Here is a 21,379-nt window from a genome sequence, read left to right as displayed (position 1 = left end):
AGGTCCTGTGGCTCTGTATGGGCAGAAGGGTCCCAGTTGGTGTGGATCTCATTGCAGAATTTGGGCCATTGTTTTTAACTATTGTTTATTAAAGTCTCTTTTTTTTTTTCAAATAAATATGTAAATGATTAGCCAAACAGCTGATCAGATGTGTATATACTTTATCCTTTTAAAAAAAAAATTCAGTTGGGGTTGCAAGTGAGAGTAGAGTTTGGCCCCTAGCTTTGTGCAGTAATAAAAGACTTAAATGTCAAGGTTTACTGTGATAAGATAAAGCCATTATTAAGGTGACAGATTTTGAATGATTAATTCTATTGTGAACCCAGAACACAGTTGCAGTAAGTGGCAAAGTTCAAGCATGTAGAAGATTAAATTAAACACCCATTCATGAAAATTATAATGGCACAAATTATTTCATGATGGAGGAATTGCTCTCTAAAGAATCTATCAGAAAAGATCCAAGCCCTGGGAGGTCACAGATCTAGCTTCAATGCTTGCTCGTTTATGCTAAAATTGTCTAAACTACTAAATACTTTCCATTAGGCTTGGGATGCAGGGACTTGAATGACATTCATATATATAACTGTATGAATATGTATCTCATCTCTCTTATCAATGCTAGATTCTATGAACTTCTATTTGATATCTATATATACACATACAGTAATACAGATTAGGGGGGAATTGATATATTCACCCTTCTGCCAGTACTGGCTCCCACTGGGGAAATAGTGGATTGAATCCTTATGCTCAAGCATAGAGGACAGGAACAGAAAACTAGAGCTAAAGATTCAAATGATGAGAGCAGTAAAACTTTGTGCTTGTGAACTTCAGTAAGACTCCATGAATACCGAGACAGGAAAACCCCACAACTCCTGTGTAGTTATGCCTATGAAAAACTTTCTAATACACAAAGTCCCCACATAGTTTTCAGGAGACCTTTTCAGCCAGGCAATAAAATTATGCTTAAGAGTGTTGTCTTACTGATATATTATAGCATAGTACTCTGATTCTCTACATGCAATTTAAAAAGGTCTATTTTGGTGCTGATTTTCAACAGACAGCAGCTAGTGCTTAGAATGGGCTGAGGAGTAGCATCTTAATTAATTATTTAATGTTTTTTAATATTTATAATTAGTAGTAGTACTAGGTAGTCAATCGATGCTCCTCACAACAGTAGTGCTGTGTTAATATCACTCTTTTGACTGCAGTATTTTTAGAAAGCAAAACCATACCTTCAATCAGACAGGAGCAGTATTTGTCAAAAACATTGAGGTTTGTCAGAAGTAAATGCTCATTTGAGGAAAAAAAAAAAAAGAGGTGGAGTATCATTGATCCCTATACTTTAGAGATATTAATACCCTTGTGCTGCAGGTATTTGTAATGTAAAACAAATCATTACTGAAACAGATGCCTTTACAAGCAGTTTTTTTTTATTTTTTTTTTAAACAAAATGACTTTTCTTACAGCTGTTAGAATCACACCTGGTGGTTTGACAGAAGCATGATAAAATGTGAACTGGAAGACCTAAGTTTGGAAGGAAATCTGGGTCTTATGCCTAGTCCATGCCAGTTGAGATTGATTGTAAAGCAATAGTGATGTGCACAGTTTGGGGGGGGGGGGGGGGGGATTGACTTCACTGCTATTTCCAGGCTCTCTGACTAGTGATCCATGATGCATCTCTGGTATCTGCTCCAGAGAGAACCAATCACATAACTGTCAGTGCTACGATGGCAATAAGCACCAAGAGGAAGAAATATATATATATATGAGGAACTAGATCATTGGCACAAAGCAGAATCAAAGCGGGCATAATGAGACAACTGTAGATTTCTCTGGTGGAGGAGGACTCCCTGGGTGGTACAGGACCAACTCAGAGCAGGTCCAGGTGACAGAGTGGTTAAAACACTACCAATGCTTTGTCTAGACCTGAGCTACCACTGACTGGGAAGTCTAGGATAAATAAGGTCCTACAGGGATTGGAGAAAAAGAATCCGCTCAGGTTCAGTGGTGGTTCTGTTCTTTTCTCATCATGTTCTTATATTGTGCCCATCACTGTCAGATCTGAGCACAGTGGTCACTCAGTGGTCACTCTTAAAGGTATTTAGGTGTTGCTGCACTCAGTGCTACTTCAGCTACTATATGGGCTTTTGAAGTAGCTGGAATGCTTGTACACTGTTACTTGAGATAGGGAAAGGAATAGGCTTCTTGATCCACCATAGTCACAGATCTACTAGTTTCCTCATTGCACTGTCCATGGCTTGATAATCTCCTTTTTATGGGTTTCTATCCCTTGTGATGTTCTTTGCTGTGGAACCAGAGCTGTTCCACTGTTTGAAGGCTTTTCATTCCCACTGATGGTTGGTGATGGACAGAGGGAATGTCTGAATTAGGTGACAAGCAGCTCTACGGAGGAGAGGTGGTGAGAGAGAGAAAGAGAGAGTATGTATGAGCAGTTGACCCATAGTGTATGTCTATCCTACAGCTAGGAGCACGCCTCTCAGCCCTGGTTGACAGACTCACATCACACTCCGTCTATACCCAGCCCGGGTTGACAGACTCATGTCGAACTCCCTGTCTGTACCCGGCCCGGGCCGGGCAAGCTAATGATCCAACCAGCGGACCAAATTCAGTGATGAATCCTGGTCACATATCACCTGAGGCACATTGCACACATGCTAAGAGGAAGTTGGACTCAAGCTAGCATGTTAAAAATAGCATGGTGGATGTTGTGGTTTGGGCTGCAGCTCCAACCCTCAAGCCTAGGGGATCAGGTGGTCTTACACTATTGCTTATATTTCTAAGAGCATGGTTCTACAATAACATATACTTCCATCATTTGTATTCACAAATTTACTGCTCAGGGAATGAGGAGACAACTGTATTGTCTTCTCATAAGGAATAATCCTGTTCTTGCTGAACAAAGTTGCTTCTAATATTACTAAATTAAAAAAATAATTTCTGCCTAAGAAACAAGAAACAACAGCCTTGTTGAATACAATTATTTTCATTTTCATGAAGCTATTTAAATTAGAAACATGAGTTTCTACAGTTGGAAAAAAACATCCATGGTTAAAATGTTTGAAGCCCATCAATCTCCTTAACCACACAGCTAATGTGTTCCTTCTGTTTTCTTTGAATGAAATCACCATGAGTGGTTAGATGTTGATTTAACATAAAACAAATGGAAATGGGTGTTTCCTTAGTCATGTGTAGAATTTATTTTTAAAAACAATTAGCAAATATTCTGAGTAAGTCAATGATTTTGTTATTTCTTAAATAATAATATAGATTATGAGTCGTTAAAATTGATTAGTGTAGTAAAATGTATTCAAACTGCACTTTACTTGTTAGGAACAGCTGCAGAATTTTCTTATTTTATTGATGGATTCTGATTTTTTTCAGTGACATTAAGAACAGTTATTTAGTTTAAAAGAACTGGCAATTGTCAAGATGTAGTTCCAAAGTCTTAAGATAATATACATTTCCTATTGTGGACTAAACCCTGTTCACTTTACAAAACTCTCCTAAGCTTTGCATGAATGAGACAAGCCGGATTTACCTCTTTTTATCATTCAGTATTGTGTTTGAAATGTTGAAGTCTGAGTGCCAAATTAAATATATCTTAACACTATAGAAGAGTTAATGTAAATTTTAGTCTGATTATTACACTATGGATATACAGCCCCTTCCATCGGTCTTTGCTCATATTATATGTGCTAATTATATGTTCACTGATATGTTATTCACAGGAATGTGTGGATGGATGGGGGAAATCTCTTTTACTAATATTTAAAATGTAATCATTTTTGTACACTCAAATAAAAGAAAAAAGGAATGTAGAAAATCTCTGTAAATCTTCAGCCCTTTTTTTCACGAAGAAAAAAAATATCTGGGATAATACTAAATTATGTATCAAGATATTTTAACATTTTTAATTCTTCTTTCATGAATACCCAGATACACACCACAATTTTATGGTAGAAAACTCTCCAGTGGTGTCAACACGGATGCATGGTTGTATATGAAAGCACAGTCTGACCAGTTTTGCAGGATATGTTCCATCATCTTTTTGAAGTATACCCTCCCAAGAACACAGATGACAGTGAAATCTATTCCAAGCGTTGTCATGCACCCTTTCATTAGAACACCCGTATTCAGTAAGATATTTACAATTCCTTGTGAATCGTGTCAATAATCTATAACAGTTTGCCATTAGTCTTCAAGGGCCTGATCTGGGACATGAGTAAGTCCCACTGACTTGAAAGGAGTTTTATGCATGGAGAACATGTAGGTTAAAAGATAATGTTAACAAAACCTAACATAATAGAACTGTGTTACTGAAAGTATTTGTTAAAATAATGTTGATGTAAACAATTTTGTCTGGATTTAAATATTCCCTGCAGTGTTTGGAATCCAGATATTTTGCAGTATTGTGCATTATGATTATAAACAAAAGAGAAAATGACTAGTCTATATTTACTTTGTGGAGTTGAAATGCAAAAAGTGAAATGGTGGAAACAAAATTATTTATTCATAACTGTTTCAGTTTTAATCATCTAAAATGTTGTTAGTAAGAAATTGATTTTTAGATATGATTTTTAACCTGACAGTTTTCCTTTCAGTTGTTTTTAATCATTTCACTTATACATATAACAGTGTATTACCACATTGTATTTCATCTTCTTACTGAAAGGTTTGTTTACATAATTGCATCAACCATAATTTTAAGTGTATTTTTGGCACATTCCATAGCTAACAAAAAGAAGTCATTTAAAGAAAAAGAACAAACTATAACAGGGCTGGAAACATTATTTTAAGGACTGCAAGATCTGGCCCATACTCTTGGAAAAATCTTATTGAAATCAGTGAGGGTAAGAAGTGCAGAATTAAGTCCAAAATATGCTGTGGATATACTCTGAAGAAATGTATCTGCAGTTTTATCCATTGTTACAATTTGTGGCAAAGGTACGTAACCCTTTATGTACATAGAAATTTAACTCCCAAAGATTCCTAACAAAAGAGAAAAAGTTAGACCACAGTCCAGAAATGGAATCTACATAGGTGAATCTCCATTGTCTACAGTGAATATCCGCAAAAGGCCAAGTTCTGCTGTCTTCCTCTTTCTTTACTCAGACAAAACTTTCACTGAAGCCAGTCGACATTTTGCCTAAGAATGGACAGAATGATTCCTCTCTCCCAAAAGAAAAACAAACATAAATCCCTATATATTTTGCACTGTTTATAGCCCAACCCTGCTCCCACTCACTGATTGCAGTAAGAGCAGGAATAGGCCCTCTGTTAGTGGATGGCTCTCATAATTTTTTTTTTCATCTACAGCTGAACTTAGTTTAGAAAAACTAGAATATCAGTAATAAATATACATGGGTATTTTTGTAGTTATGGTTACCGTTATAAAGATGTCTCCATAGCAGGTACACTTAACCTCTAAATAGAAACCAGTTTCAGATAAATGCATTTTTAAATGATATACCATTGTGTATGTTTTAATTGTTAAACATATCTAAGGGCTTTGCTGGTTCCCTGAAATTATTTATAAAGGTTAATTTTTTTCAGCAAGAAAGAAATGTTTCCCTATTATATGGGAAAGAGTTAAACTGACTATACACAAAGGGCTGTAAAATGCTCACATTAAAACTGAAAAAAAAAATAGTAGAAAAAACATGGACTGGAATCTGGCCTCTGGTTTTTTAATTAAGGTGACCTTTAAGCACATCTGCTTCTCTTAATTCATATTAAGAATTATTTTAAAAAAATACTATTGCATTTTTATGTAGCGATATCAAAGACTGTTATCGCAACAGAAGCTTACATAGTTGAATAAAAAGTAACATGCTAACAAGTTGATATATCAAGTGTTTCTGAATATGGAGATAATGACCCAGATTTTCCGGTGTGATGTGGTTGTTTTGACCTGAACTGCCAGCATATTTTGGACCTAAAGTCATCATGACTGGCACTGGGAGGATCCCCAGAGCACCAAAGTAATTCTGCAATAGTGTAGAGCCAAGAGAGCTTTTACACCACTTTGCTGCAAGAAAAAAGGAAGGAAGGCCACCAGTAAAAAGGAAAGTGGTTGGGTCACACTTGTGCTAAGTATCAGAGGGCTAGCTGTGTTAGTCTGTATCCACTTGTGCAGCTAAATTGATCCTTGGATGGATGTTTGTCCCCATGTGGCAGCCTGGTATTAATTCAGAGCAGTTCTTTAGCTGTTCTAAGCCTACACAAAAGTGAGCTTTAAGTTAAATTGCACAATGCTCTTGATTTGTGTTATCATTTCCCAGGGTTTCGTCTACTGTCCCTCCATTTCTTTATATAAACAAACACTTCCCAAAGCCAAGTCCTTCTTGCTGAACTGGGGCTTTCGAATATTTTAAATTTCCACATTTTAGAAACAATAGAACATTTCTTCAGTATTTGCAACTTAAGAAAACACTTCTGGAGCTTTGAGAGGATATTATTGAAAGAAAGCAACAGGATTACGGGACTGTATTTGTACATATAGGCACATGATTGGTTCAACTTAATATCTTGCTTGAAATTGTGTTCAATTATTATTTATCCTGGCCTGACATGCATTCTTTAATGTAGCTCCTTAGTTTGGATTGCTGTCTTTGGTTGCTGACATGGGTAATGAATAAGAGGCGTAAGGAAATGTGTTCACAGGACAAGAGCAAAGTAATTTCAATGCAAGGAAATGAAGGAAACAGACCTAGAAAATCCTGAATGCATTTGGGAGCCTTGGACTCATTTTCCTTCCTTTGCTTATTTTTGCTCAGAGATGGTAGCGTGCTCCACAGACTCACGGTCTGGTGACTTATGGGCATGTACACGAACAGTCAAGGCCGTTTTTACTCCGGTAAAGCGTGCACGCTCAGGGTCTTGCACTTTAACTTCTTGGCGCGAGAAGAACGTGCTGAGTGTCCCCTGAAGTCTCACGCATGCAAAGGGCAGCCTCCCCCCCTCAGGTGCCTTTCTTGGCTTGCCACCGCGCTCGGCGTGCGCCAGAGCCACTGCAGGCAGATCGCACACAAAGGAGGAAGGACTCGCGCTAAAGTTTCAGGGGCCTGACGCTGGCTGCTGCCCCTTCGCGAACGTGCACTGGGAAACGTCCAGCCCTGCATGCTGGAGTCGAGGAGAGAGTCACGCTCGGCTCGAGAGAAGTCCCTGGGGAAGGGCGTCGGAGGAGAGGCCGAAGGGGAGCCGGGCAGACAGCGAGCCAGCCAGGGACACCCAGCATCGTTCGCTTCGCTGTCGGCGGCGCGGGCCCTTTGCAGCCTGCCCGGGACAAACCTTGCAGCAGCTCCATTGGCTGAGAGCGGCTAGCGCTGCGGCGGCTGCTGCCAAAACAGCTCAAGCCAAGCGCCCCCTTTCTCCAGCCCCCCTCCGAGCAGGGCAGCGGCGGCTGCAGCAGCAGCAGCCAGGCGCTCAAATGGAGTGGAAAATGGCCAGTGGTGGCATATAGCGCCATAGATTATCTGCTTCACGTTTTGTATTTAGCTGCCTCTAATCTGCTTTCCTTTGCCTGAGCCCCCAGCTGGGGGTGGGGGGAGAGGCAGGCGGGAGAGATTCTGTCCTTTGCTGCCGGTACTATACGCGATAATGTTTATATGATTAGCTGAGCCCGGGGTGGGGAGTAGAGAGAGCGGGGTGGAGATTGGAGGAGGAGGCTGGAGGTGACTCCAGTTCAGAGCCAGTGGAGAGTCTGTGTCAGGCTTTAGCAGTCCCCAGTCACACACACAGAGGTGCATGAGCGAAAAGGAGCTTGCAATACAATTCAGTGGGATTGTGTGCGTGTGTTGCGTTACCCCCCCCCCATTGCTGTGTGTGTTAGTAGCTCCGCGCTTGGTTCCTGGGCTCCAGCCGTTCACGGGGCAGCAGCGGCGAGAGGAAGACGAGAAATCCGAGGAGGGGCTGGAACTGTATCATGCCAGAGGCCAGCATGTCATCCAGGGAGATGTAAATGAGGTCGAGGCGAACGACAGAGACACGGAGAAGGGAGGGGGCTTTGCGCTGCAAAATCTGAGTTGGTCGCCCCGCTGCTCCTGGCATCGCCTTTATTCCCCTTCTCGTGAGCGCTGCGGAGAAAGGACTCCCAAGGCTGGGCACATACACTGGGCTTTGCACCGTGGTTCACCCCCTTGATTTATTGCTATTATTTATTTATTTATTGGTCGGGGAGCCTGGCTATTTTAGACCTTTCCTGCCGAGCGGGGTGTTGGAAACTGCCGGAAAATGTTGACTTAGCCCTAGCAAAGCCAGCCTACCGACCGGCCGGCCGCTTGGAGGAGGAGAAGCCGCCTTGCGTGTGTTGTCCCAGCTCAGCAGCGAGCTGCAGAGCCAGCTGCCTCCCTGTCTCCCTACCCAGCCCAGCTTTCTCCTGCCCGGTCCCCGGTGCGCCTGCTGTTGCTGTGGTGCCTCCTGAACTAACTCCTCTGCCCCTGGCGTTCAGAGGGGGCTCACCCGGCGCACTTCTCTGGGGCAGCCGAGTTGAGAGAGAGAGAGAACCTGGCCCGGCTTTGGATCCACAGAGCGAGGTAAGACGAGCTCAGGGCAACAAGCTTGCTGCTGCTGTTCCCAGGACCTGTTTGCTACTTGCGTCGCTTCCCTCTTGAGCCGTTTGCAAAAAAAAAAAAAAAAAAAAAAAAAGGGACGGGGGGGGGGGTTGGCTCGTTTGCTGAACCCAAGGCCGCCCCCCTTCTCCCTTGGGGTATCCCCCGTTCCCAGGGTAAATTGGTGACGACGGCGAAGAGAGGAATAGGCCCCCCACACCCCATGCAGCCTGTTTTTTTTTTTTTTCACGCCATCACCATTTACTAATAGTCCGCGCCGGTTAAATCAAAATGGGGGGGGGGGGTGAGGACAGACCGGGCGAGCCGAGGGGGCAGCTGCCACTGGGGGAGGAAGGAGACTGGGCAGGGGAGGTAGGGCGCGAGGGCCGGCGGCAGGAGCATGGCTTGCTGCCTTGGGGGCAGGCAGAGCCCATGGGGCTGGTTAATCCCCCGACAGGGGCTTCCCAGGCAGCCCCAGAAAGGAGCCGGTGACATGAAAATGGAGCCAGATGTGAACTAGGGTGGCCGATCATGGCCAATTAGAGGCAGGCTCCAGGGGCTGTGGGCCGGCTTCTTGCAGGGGGTGGGCGCCCTGGGGAACCAGGGCTGGCAGGGTGGGAGTGCGGAGGAGCCCCAGTGGCGTGGGGTCCCGGGGCGGCCACAGCCTCTGGGCTCCTGGGGAGAGGGGAGCCGGTGCTGCAGGCTCCTGGGCAGCCGGACTGGTGGAGCGGGACCTGGGGGCGGGCTGCGCTTTCCTGCCCAAAGGGAGCTCCGGGCCGCGGTGGGAGAGCAGGGCCGTGGGCAGACTGCGAGTTGCCGGCCTCTGAAAGAAGTCACTCCCGGGGATCCTCGACCTCCTCCCACAGCCCTCACCTTCCCCCCAGCGAGGGCTCTGGTGTCAGAGCTGGGGAAGGCTGTCTCCTGCCAGGCACCCCTGAAAAGGGACCAGGCTGAGCGGCTCTTCCAAGGGAGCCTGCAAGGCTCTAACTACCAGCAGGAGCCATATGGTTCCCGTTACCGGAGCAAGGCAGCCTTTTCTCTCCTCTCTGGTCTGATCCAACATTCTTTCCTGTATATTGAGCCAGCAAGTCTCCTTCTCTCCCCTCCCTCCTTGGGTTCAGAGGAGGAATATCTTGACGTGGGTAGTTCATTCATTTGTCTGTGTGTGTGTGTGTGTGTGTGTGTGTGTGTGCATAGAGCAGGCCCCACCAAGTCTGGCGAACTCAAGTTGCGCAATGAAGAAAGTTGCATCCGTTTAGTAAATAATTACCTGTTGCAGATTTATTTTAACTAAATCAGCTTCATGAAGAGCCAGTCCGCCCAGCCGCGAGTGCATAGGGAAAGAGGCTTCCAGCTAGCAATGATAATCCTTCCCAGTTGTGGAAGAAGGAGGGGTTTTTTTTAGTTTCAGATGTGGAAAGCTGGGGCCATCTGGAGACAGAAAACAAAGTACGTGTTTCACGGGCACCTTTTACTGTATCTGGGTTTAACAAAAATAGTATCCGGTTATAAATCTAAATGAGTGCTGGTGGGGTTTGGACATAGTTGATTTGTCAGAAAGTAAAGATGTGGTATTCAGGTGTATGTTTTTCTTTGCATAGAAATGTCCTTGCGCACACGATGAAGAATTCTGCAGAACAAATGTTCCGTTGTTTGGTTTCTTCAGACACTCTGATTCCCTCCTTTTGTTGCTTGTCACTAAAAGAGGTGCCATTTCACATCATTCTGCACAAATTGTTTGAATTAATGCAAGTGTGAATTCTTACCGTTTGAAGGGGGCTATTAGCATATCAAAGGTTTCTTAGTTCCAGCTCAATTGAGAAAATTTCAGCTTGTCTTCCATTTGCTTCCAAGCAGAGGCCCAAAGGGCAGTGGGAATTGTAAAGGGATAAAATGGGGAGGTGGATTTGGGTTATGTTTCTGAACTTTTGCTGTTTTGTAATTATGTGAGTGAAAAACATTGTCTGTCTGCTGCAGAGCCCTTGCAAACGGTCAGACAATTATTTTCTATTGGTTAATGGTTTGTTCAAGAAAAAGAGTGACCTTTTATGACAGCCACAGTGACATTGCTTCTGGTGTCTTCTGTCTGTTAGTGGGATTTAGAAAGCCTTTTCTACTGGACTCATGCTTTGGGTATGGCCTACACATTATGGCATTAGGGGGTCTGAATAGGAAAGAACTTCTAATTATTTCAGAGAAAAATGAGATCTTGAAATAAAAGACAATTCCAAACCTTTGAAGTAAACATACTTTTCTCCTTAACATGTAGACTAGGATAATAGACAAGCTTTCATATGTAGTTTAAAAAAGTGTTACCATCTATTAGCCATGTACTTCAATTTCATTTTTATTATAAGTACATTTCTAATGTGAAAAATAATAACTTCTTGTAATCTGATTTAATGGGTTAAATATGGGATACTAAGAATAAAGTATTATAGTTTGCGGTTAATGATAGTGGTGTAGTAAATATTCTTAAATAGGTGTGGCAAGGCCTGTGTCGGTCTCATAGTAGAATATTTATCATTATGTTTTAAATTGGTTTACATACCTCAAATTTACACAATTTTTGATTCATTAGGTACTGTTGTTTTCCTGTGTTTGCAAAGAGCAATGTCTCAGTCTACCCTTTCATTATCTTAAAAAATCAATATTCATAATCTGGCAAACCAAGAGCCAAGCAAAATGCAGTTATCCTTCAGTAAGGTGGGCTCTTTTCCAGAGAGTCGATGGTTCTTGGGGACTGCATTCTGGTCTCTCTCTTGTCTTTGGCAAAAAATAACTTTGTATCTCCCAGACCTCTTAAACTGAATAAAATATCATCTGGTGTGTGTGTGTGTGTGTGTTTTTAAAGTGGTTTTGAATGCTTTGTAGGTTCATGGGTTCTTTGCACATTGTAGTGTAAGGAATATGAATATGACATGCCTTTATTGTAAGAGGTATCTTTACTAACATTCAAAAGTGTTCCTTTTACTTTCATTTAATAAAGAAACTGAGTTGCATGGTATAAGAGTCTTGAAGAAAACTGTAGTTAATTACATAGTTTATTTAGATTTCTATTACCCTTAAATGGACACCACTTCAGTATTTGGTAGATAGATGGGTTTTAGTGGTCCTAAAATTGTGTCATTACCTTGAGGTAATTTTTAGCAGTTTATTTGCCTAATGCCTTCAGCTGTCTAAAGTGTACCTTTTGGTGGTATAAAAGGAACATATTGATGTGATTGCCATTATTGCACTTAAGAAGCTGTTAACTAGTCTGCTTTGAATGCAGAGTGCTATAAAGAAAGCGCATTATCCTTAGCGCTATTAGGGATAATCTAAAAATTGTCTTGAAAATGTTGCACTTCAGTTTATGTGATGGTGATCCCAAATTTGACAAATCTCTAAAGATATAAAATGCAGTGGAAGAAAGATTTTCAACATTCAGATGACAAAATTGGACCACTTAGAGAAAAATTAATGTGCAACAGCAGCACTTCAGCTGCCATTTTCAATCACTGTGGGTTTCTATGTGTTGGCAACAGAAAAGGAACATAGACATTCATATAGTTCTGGGAGCTGGTGGTTGGGGAAATCAGGATATTGAATCATGTGGGTAGAACAAACCAATTACTTCAGGTTTTGACTTGAGACTGGCCAATAAACATTTTTTTGGGGGGCTTCTGGCTCCCTCTGCTCATTAATAGACCAACATCAAAGCGAGCAACCAAACTTCCAAATGTTATAAAAACTAATGTAAAGATACAGATCTTACATGTAGTCTTGCAAGTCTTAATTTAAGACAAGCAGTTGGAGTTTTTATTGCAGCAATTTTCACAATCAGCAGAGACATTAACACCAGGCTTCTGGGTGTTTCCTTCCTTACAATGAGCAAGAGGAGAGCTTTAAAAAACAAAGTTTGTTTAGTAGTTAGCTTCTGAAGTGATCAAATAAGGACTTTCTCCATGTTTTATTTATCCTTTTTATAGCTTTTAATGTTTTAAATCAAGAATTGGGGTAATTAAGAGGATATTTCTTAGCTTGGGTAAGAAAATTATTTATTGAAATTAAAATAATCAAGGTGGCAATAGTTTAAAAGTTTGTGCTATATTTATTTTTTAATGATACATTCTAAACATGGGATTTTGTTTCTGAAAAATGTGATAGTTCAAAGTGAATCTCTATTTGAATAAGGTTATATATTTTTTTAGTAGAGTAATCAAATGAATTTACTGTACTGTTTGGTAAATATATTGTAATCTGGCTGGTTGTAATTTCACTTTTAGAAAAACAAGGATCTATTTGCAGCAAATTTTGTCTAAATTCAAGTTGGAAAAACATTTTTATTTAAGTAAGTCTAGCAATTAACTGTGTGCATCCAGTATAGAGAAAATTACATAATTAGGAAAAATCAGAGATTGAAGCATAAAGATGATCAAATTTTTTTTGGAAAATTTGGCCTAAAAAGTTTATCTGATGCACCAGTACTCGCTAGGTTTGCTCGCACCACTTCCATGTAGTGTGTTGATTTTCATATTGAAATTTTTTGTAGATTTCTTCTAAACAGCTCTTGCTGAACTTATTGGTAAAATTATCTTTACCAGGAACTACACTAATCCCTAGACAATTCTTGTAAATTTTAAATAATTGCAATACATTTTCCTGAGCCATCATATTTTCCATTGGGAAGTACATGAGGATGACAGATAAAACAAGAACTTGAAGTAGCTATTAATGATCTTACCAGGTGAAGTGCAAGAGAAGAAGTTAAACTATGTCTGGCGGATAATTGAAATCGTATTCATGCACAGGTAGACAGGCAGTCAGTTATAAAGCAGCATACTTTATAGCAAACTTTAGTGAAATTATAATCAATCATGTTACTTAGATATGTCATGTTCAACAGAAATTTTTTAAAGCATTTTATAGGATTGATACATTTGTGATGTGAAAAGGCAGCTTGAAATAGCAAAATATTCTACTTCTTAAGTATTTAGGTGCAGCTTTAAACTTAATTCTGTCTTTTATTTTTGTTTTTCAAATCTCAGAGTTTGAAAAAACTAAAAGATTTAAACAATCACTCTTGCAAGTGGATGTCAAGATAACTTGAAAAGCAAAAAGCTATGTAAAGGCCATTCTCAGTATTTTTAACAATGCCGTTTAATATTTAAATAGATTTCAAAGATAGGTTCATTTGCTTTCCAACAGTTCTTAAAATAAGAGTAGTAGGTGGTTCTGTAGGGATAGGTAAGCTTGTGGTATTGTTTGAATACATCTATAGGAAGAGGTGCATTCAATCTTTACTTAATGAACACACTTATTTCAATCTGAGCTTTGTCCAGTAAAAAGATTAATTCAAAGTTGTCACTCTTAAAGCCCTGCTCAATAACCATATTTTCTTGAAGCTCAACTTTTTCACCTGTCAGTGTGTGAAATACAGGTTCCAACATTTTGGGGTTGAGGAGTGTATGCTGCTTACTCGCTAGTGATTTAAGTTGTAAAAATGCATTGCTTAATGAGTAGTACAATCAATTCAACCCTCTTACGATACAAACTGATAATTTAAAACCAGTTCTTAAGAAAAGGGCCCTTGATCAGATTCTGAATTATAGCATAGTCCAGGTTATGGGTCATTATCTTAAATTGAGTATTTTATGGGACTTTGAAGAAATATATAATTTGCATGTGTCATGATTTCTTTCTTGTTTGATTTCCATCAGTCATTATTGCCACGATTCAACTTACACAAGCCTGTTATTTACCAAAAATTATTTAGAAAGGCATAATAATCAAGAGCATTGCAGACTGACTGAAGCAAACACAATGCTTAACACCTGCAGGTAAAGTGCAGCCTACTACAAAATGCTATTGATTGCTTTTGTGGCACAAAGCAAGCTTAAATACAATTTATTTAATTACAACAAAATTGCAGTTTTATGAAGTAATATACTTCATCTTTTTAGAAGATTTTACATGTTATTTGCTGGTAAGTAAAATCCCATCACAGTAGTGTGAATTTGTTCAATTACCAGAGCAGCTAAGGGGGATGGGGTGGGGTGGGGAAATCAATTTACACTGAAAAGCTCTAGAAATGAGATTAACTTGGTTAGTATGAATTTGCCAGCAGTATCTAAATTGCTTAATATTATAAAATATTACCATATTTCATGTACAGAAAGAATGTTGACTACACATCATATTTATTGTTTTGGCTGTTTTTTTGTATCATGTAAGCATTTCTATTTTTATTCCTACAATAGCATTTGCAGATAAGTTAAAAGTCTAACAATAACTTTACAAAATAGAGGGACTAATACTCTCCTCTAAAAGAAATAGTACTATTTTAGATAAGTGATCACAACTAGTTATTTCTCCTGTCTAGCTTCTTGTCTGTAAATACCTTAGCAGACATTTCAGACTGAAAGGCAAGAGATAAAATGTTAATTTCAGAGTGGCTCCAACAGTGTCCATATTCTTCTTGTCTGTAATGTAAAAAGTCTTTGCTCATCACCTCCAGAATAAAAAAGCCATTGTTACTTCTTAATATAAACCATTTTTTGTGGAATATTTAATATTGACATTAGCATTTTATCTTTAATCCTTATATGTAAACAGTGAACTGGAATTTTTGTATCTGCAAAATCTGTTGTGGTTTAGACTTCCTAGTATTTAACCAGGCATCTGCTGGACTCTGTTCTTGCTTCATTCAGTCACCAAAACTGACTTTGCTACAAGGACGGGCAACATGACAAGTTAGAACCAGTGGACCATTTGTAGGTAATAAAGTCAGTTTACTGGAATTTCTGGGGAAAGTGGTTAAAAAGAGAGGACAAATGTCACTATGAATACAGATGTTTTAATCAGACCTTCTGCCTTAGGGTAAACTTTAGGTCTGTTTTAACCAGGATGTAATGTCTCCCTCTACAGAGAACAGTATTAATTACGGTGTGACAAGGGAATGTGTATTGAGGAAAATGGGGTCTCTCTTGGTCATATCATTGATTTTTCTAATCTGTGAGGAGTACGTTATAAATATTAAAATTCACACAAAGGGAACTCAACTCCGTATTTCAATGCTGAAAGCAGTTACCTTCAAAGAACTGTATTTAAAACCAATAGACCTTTTCCAAGGGCTTCTTTAGTGGTGTGAAGTTTAAAATATTGTGTTCCTTTCAAAGTAATGCAGTGGTGCAGTTTTTCATCAGAGTGCTTGCTTCCATTTTATTGTGTAAACATGACAGAGTCTAAGTCTGTCTCTGCTAGGTTCCTTGGAGCATTAAACCCCTCTGAAAAGAATATCCTTTTATTTTAAAAGCAGTTTTAAAACAGATCTTTTCTACCATCTTTTTTTCTTTCTTCATCTGCCATAAATATATAATGTAGTATGGCATAATTGCACACAGATCTTTGTTGTGCTCAAGTTGTCTTGTTGGGAGAGAATGGGGGCAGAGTTGCAGGGGAAGGCAGGGGTGGGGGAGTAGGTGAGAGGACTTTACACTGTTTGCTGTATAGTTTTTGTTTTTTTAATTTTGCATTTTAATTGTTACTTGTCCTGATTAGCTACAAATGCTTAGCCAAAGTACAAGCCAAAACAGTAGTTGTCTTAGGAATTTTTTACAAGGACTAGATTTTAGATGCTAACTTCTAATGCAGTACAGAGTAAAAGATGTTTAATATTTTGATACTGAATTTAGTAAGGGATTGTATTGCATCATTCTTCGTAAAAAAGGAGAAATAAGGAAAAGTGTTCTTTTATCTGGTGGTGGTAGTTTTTGAAGAAAAAGATATTTTAATGTTATTCAGCAAAAGCTCCACAGATTTTTGATAAAAATTAAATATTTATTTATGGATATATTTTTAACTCTTTTTCTTGTATTGCAGTACAGAGTAAAGTAACTCACTGTGTGTGAGCTGTGCTTTTAAACTACGTTACTTGTATATTTATTTGGCTGCTTCTAGATGTGGTAGAATATTCACTCTAATTTAGACGGGTTTCTTCCTTTCTTTGTGTCCTCTGTTGGTATTTTCATATCAATCAACACCTCAAACTGGTTATTGTTCTGAATCTAGATGACGGAATAATCTAACACCCGTTACTGTCAAAAATTGTTCCTGGCAGCTGGGGGAGGGGTTGACTGACCTTGTTTGAGACTCTAATACTTGCTTTGTAGTTGATGGGATTTGGTGTGCATGGATGGTCTTACCATCCAAGCACTGATTGCAATATGATACCTTTCCCACCATCCTTTTTCTTTCTTCAGCTGTCATAAATATATATTGTTGTATGGCATAACTGCCCACTGACCTCTTCTCAGTTTTGATCAATGGTTAATGTCAGTTTTGAATAAAATACATTTTAAAAAATGTAGTAACTATTTCAGTTGTTGATTTTGCATTTCAGAAGATGATAGGTCTAATTTCTTTGGCAAGCTCATGACTCCAGGTTACATGACAGAACATGATCATGTTAAACTGACTCAGCCATTGTTTTACCCATTTTTACTGTGTTGAAACTTGGGAAACTTTTTCTGTTTGAACTCATTGAATAGAAAGGTTTGTGTTCAGAACACAAGAGATGACACAGCTCTTTGGGCTGAAGAAATAATACAGTTCCTAAAAAGATCTGTTCTCAGTATTTTGTTTGGTAGGTTTTACATTTAGACATCAGAAGATCAAGGTTTAGGTCTATTTCAGTGTAGCTGAAGTATTCCTTATAGGTGGATTGGCACGGCCTGATTGTCCTCTCATTTATATTGGCAAATATTTTGGGTAAGTGCATTTATACTGAAATCAGTGGAGCTATACTAATGTAAAACTAGTGTAAGTGAGAGGACTATTAATGTCCTGGTGTATTAATGGCAAGGGTGTCTAAGTTGAGAAAAGGGAGGGGATAAAATAAACAGTATATTTTAGATGATACAGGAAGGGGTGGGGGGAAGGGACAAAAGAACTGCCTCCACTCACAGGAGTTTGAAAGAGATAACTTTGAGAGAGAAAAACAAAATATCCTTTCCCCCTTTACAAACCATAATCTTGTCGAATATTTGCATAGATCCTCATCCCGCTGAGATGCTGCCCCCCACTCCCTTTGCTCAACTTTCTCCATTTTAGGAGTTACATACTAGTACCTGATAATGACAGGTTATGGATCCATCCACTAAAAACGTCCCCGCAGCAGGAGAGAGTTCAACATGTGCCAGCCATCGTCCAGACGTGTGTGTCCAAAATTTGCCCTGTTTTTTGTCTTGGTTAACCACTATACCCTGACTAGAATGTCATCAAATATGGATTCTCTCAGATTATTTCATCTAGTTTTTAATGTAAATTGATGTTGAAAGCAATGCAAGCTATAGTTTAGTTTAGTTCAGGGGTCGGCAGCCTTTCAGAAGTGGTGTGCCGAGTCTTCATTTATTCACTCTAATTTAAGGTTTCGTGTGCCAGTAATACATTTTAACGTTTAGAAGGTCTCTTTCTATAAGTCTATAATATATAATTAAACTATTGTTGTATGTAAATAAGGTTTTTAAAATGTTTAAGAAGCTTCATTTAAAATTAAATTAAAATTTAGAGCCCCCGGGCAGTGTGAGTGCCACTGAAAATCAGTTCGTGTGCCACCTTTGGTATGCGTGCCATAGGTTGCCTACCCCTGCTTTAGTTTCTAGAGAGGAAGGATGGTCCACTGGTTAGTGCACTAGCCTAGGACTTACAGAGAGGCCTGGTTTTATTTCCTTGCTCCACCATAGATTGTCTGTGTGACCATGGACAGATGGGCAAGTCACTTAACCCTCTGTGCCTCAGTCCCCCATCTGTAAAAATGAAAGTAATAGCACTGCCCTACCTCACAGACGAGAAGTGAGGATAAATATATTAATGCAGTGCTTCTCAAAGCCGGTTCGCTGCTTGTTCAGGGAGAGCCCCGGGCGGTCCGGGCTGGTTTGTTTACTGCCGCGTCCGCAGGTTCGGCCAATCGTGGCTCCCACTGGCCGCGGTTCGCCGCTCCAGGCCAATGGGGGCTGTGGGAAGGGCGGCCAGCACATTTGGCCTGCGTCGCTTCCCACAGCCCCCATTGGCCTGGAGTGGCAAACTCTGGCCAGTGGGAGCCACGAACGGCCGAACCTGTGGACGTGGCAGGTAAACAAACCAGCCCAGACTGCCAGGGGCTCTCCCTGAACAAGCAGCGGACCGGCTTTGAGAAGCACTGCATTAAAGGTTGTGAAGTGCTTCAAGATCTACTATTAAGGAGTGCTTTGTAAGAGCTAGGTATTATGTTTATTTTTTCAGCTAGAACAGTCCATGTAGGGCCAAATCCCTCTTCTTACAGGACGAGTAGTCCTCCTGAAATGTCACTACTTACAGGATTTGGTCCTGAAAAGAAAGATAGCCTTTCTCACTCTCTAATTCTTTCTTTCCATGTTAGAAAAGGCATTAACATTGCCGCCACACTCAGGTCTTTCTAGTTGTTTGAGACTGAGTGCTGGAGGTTAGACAGGACAATTGCTTAATTTTGATCTGCTTAATATTTATAGTTCAGTCATTGAGGATTTTTTTCCATTTATGTTGAATTTTTTTTTATTAAAGTTCATGTTACATATGTTATGAAGAATAAATAAAGACATTTCAAGCAGGGAAAATGCTGATTGGAAGGCTAATAAAAAGCAATCTTCCTTCGGTTGAATGAAAACTAGTTATAAAAACAAGATGATTGCTTCCATAAATATTATACAGATTACTATAGACTTAATTTTTAAATGGCTGAGTAGAACTTAACATATCTGTGTTGAACTTAATTGATTCTAAACTTTGTGGAGATATGTATCTCAAAGTGGCATAGGGTTTTATCTTCAGCAGTAAATACAGCCACAATGCTGCTGTTTGTTTGTTTTTAAGGGAGATACACCAGACAGGCTGGATGTGTTGTCTTGTTTTGGGTGGTCTGTCATTTCAGGTTAGCTTTGTGTAAACAGAACAGTGTTTTTCCTTCCCCTGAAAACATTTAGGTGACTTTGAAAAAGAAGTCTGTGTATCTTGAATATTAAGGACTAAAGCTGTACACATAACTATTCTGAAGGGCAATAATAGTCCTGTAGAGCCAGCAACAATATTTTAAGGGTGGCTTCTCCAGTAGCTGTTTGTATCAGATAACTGATAGAAAAAGGATATCTTGGGGGAATTGGTGACCAATAGGGTTCTTTTCTGGCTACTGCCCATATTTTTCATATATTTTTGCTAACCCTTCTTATTACCTGCAGAGGGAGCTTGTATATGAGATAATCAACATAATCAAGGCATTGAGGGCTGAAATGTTTCCAGTAAATACAATTTCATTTCATTGAATACTCTGTCATACTCATGCAGTGCAGAAAGAAAGCTTGTTTAAAGGATTTTCCATCACTAACAGAGATGACAATGGGGAAAGATATAAAAAGTCAGGAAGTCAACATTTACACTATAATTGTTACGGACTTAAGAGAAGTCCCTTTATTTCGTTACTGGAAATGAAAAAAGAATTGAAGGAAATAATTTTCTTGCACGTCAAATTGATATTTTTGTTCCATTTATGATGGTTACAAAAAAAGCCTTGGGAAGCAAAATACAGCAAATTCATTGGTTGCATAAACTGTCTCCTCTCTTTTAACAAATGTCCTGCGGACATCAGATAGACAACATAGTACTTTGAGGACATATGAAAGTGCCTGCATAGAATCTAAGCAGAAAGCATTAGATCTTTTCCATTTAAATATTAATTATAATTGGCCTATTTAGAGATGCAAGTTTCTTTTAATTTTCATGCTTTTATGAAATAACCTGTAATGTTAGTCAATTTCATAATTATTTAGTTGACAAATTAGTGCATTAGTACTTAAACAGGACAACTAGCGGTTAAGAATCAATCCAGCATTAAGATTTCTAGAAAACTGCTGTCTTACAAAATAATGCACGCAGAAGAATACTGAATTATAAGATTATTTGTAAATAAATAAAAAACACTACTTTTAAGAAGTAGAAATGCTTTCATTTGAAACAATGAATGAAAAGATCTGTTGGTACAGGTTTGAGAATTTTCATTGTAAATTTCTGGGCATTGAAATGATGATCCTTTAAAAAAGTTAAGACCTTTTTAGTGAAGAAAACAATTCATTTTTAATAAAGCTTTGCTTGCTGAGTAAGAAGCATTTAAATAAATTCTGCACTATTTAGCTCTGAAAAATGGTGGCAGTCATTTTTCATTTAAAATATTTCAGTAAGTTTGCAAGCTATTTGCTATTATACTGTTATGAAATAAAGCATTATGCATAGTTGCACATTCCATAAAACAGAAACAGCACTCAATAACATGCTCCCTTGTAATAAATCCTCCAAGAAAATTGTTTTGAGAGTTGATTTTCCATCAGTTTATTAGAGCTGTACACTTAAAACATATATGCGCAGCGGAATGCAGTCGTCTTGTTGCATTTTGGATTATCATTTTAAACACCTAGAAAAGGTTTACTATGTCTAACAGGGCACCATCTCAGTGCCGATTTATTATTTATACTGGCTAATCCTTGCTAATGTGAAAAGTCAGCTTGTTATTGTAACACCAAATGGCCCTCTAAGTAGGGAAACAGTTAAGTAGATCTGCTGTAATAGGTTGTTGTCTAATAAAGAGATTTATGGTATTGGAAAGGGCTATTGTATAGGTATTACCCTCTCACAGCATGATCATGTATTATCTTAACAACTCAGTGCCACGTTTATGTGGAGCATTTTTATAACAGGGTAAGAATATTAGCCACAGCAATTACACTCCAATAGGATTATGGTGGTAAGATTTATAGAAAATA

General features: G+C 39.2%; 1 protein-coding gene across 22 annotated transcripts in view; it reads left to right on the top strand.

Annotated features, from left to right (window-relative positions):
• Nucleotides 1-21,379, top strand: part of ADGRL2 (adhesion G protein-coupled receptor L2) — a 476,523-nt gene that overhangs the window by 270,437 nt on the left and 184,707 nt on the right. For 7 of the 22 annotated variants that reach the window (XM_054036689.1, XM_054036686.1, XM_054036683.1 and 4 more), the window contains exon 1: nt 7,692-8,558. The exons of 5 other annotated variants lie outside the window; for them this stretch is intronic. The gene's annotated coding sequence lies outside the window, so the exon portion shown is untranslated. Of the gene's footprint in view, nt 1-7,689; nt 8,559-9,952; nt 10,023-21,379 lie in introns of those variants that run through there. 10 more of the 22 variants (XM_054036680.1, XM_054036679.1, XM_054036678.1 and 7 more) reach the window with 6 other exon arrangements.

This window comes from Malaclemys terrapin, chromosome 8, assembly GCF_027887155.1.
Source record: "Malaclemys terrapin pileata isolate rMalTer1 chromosome 8, rMalTer1.hap1, whole genome shotgun sequence".
In the NCBI taxonomy this organism is placed as follows: domain Eukaryota; kingdom Metazoa; phylum Chordata; order Testudines; family Emydidae; genus Malaclemys; species Malaclemys terrapin.
This window is presented reverse-complemented; position numbering and strand designations above follow the sequence as displayed.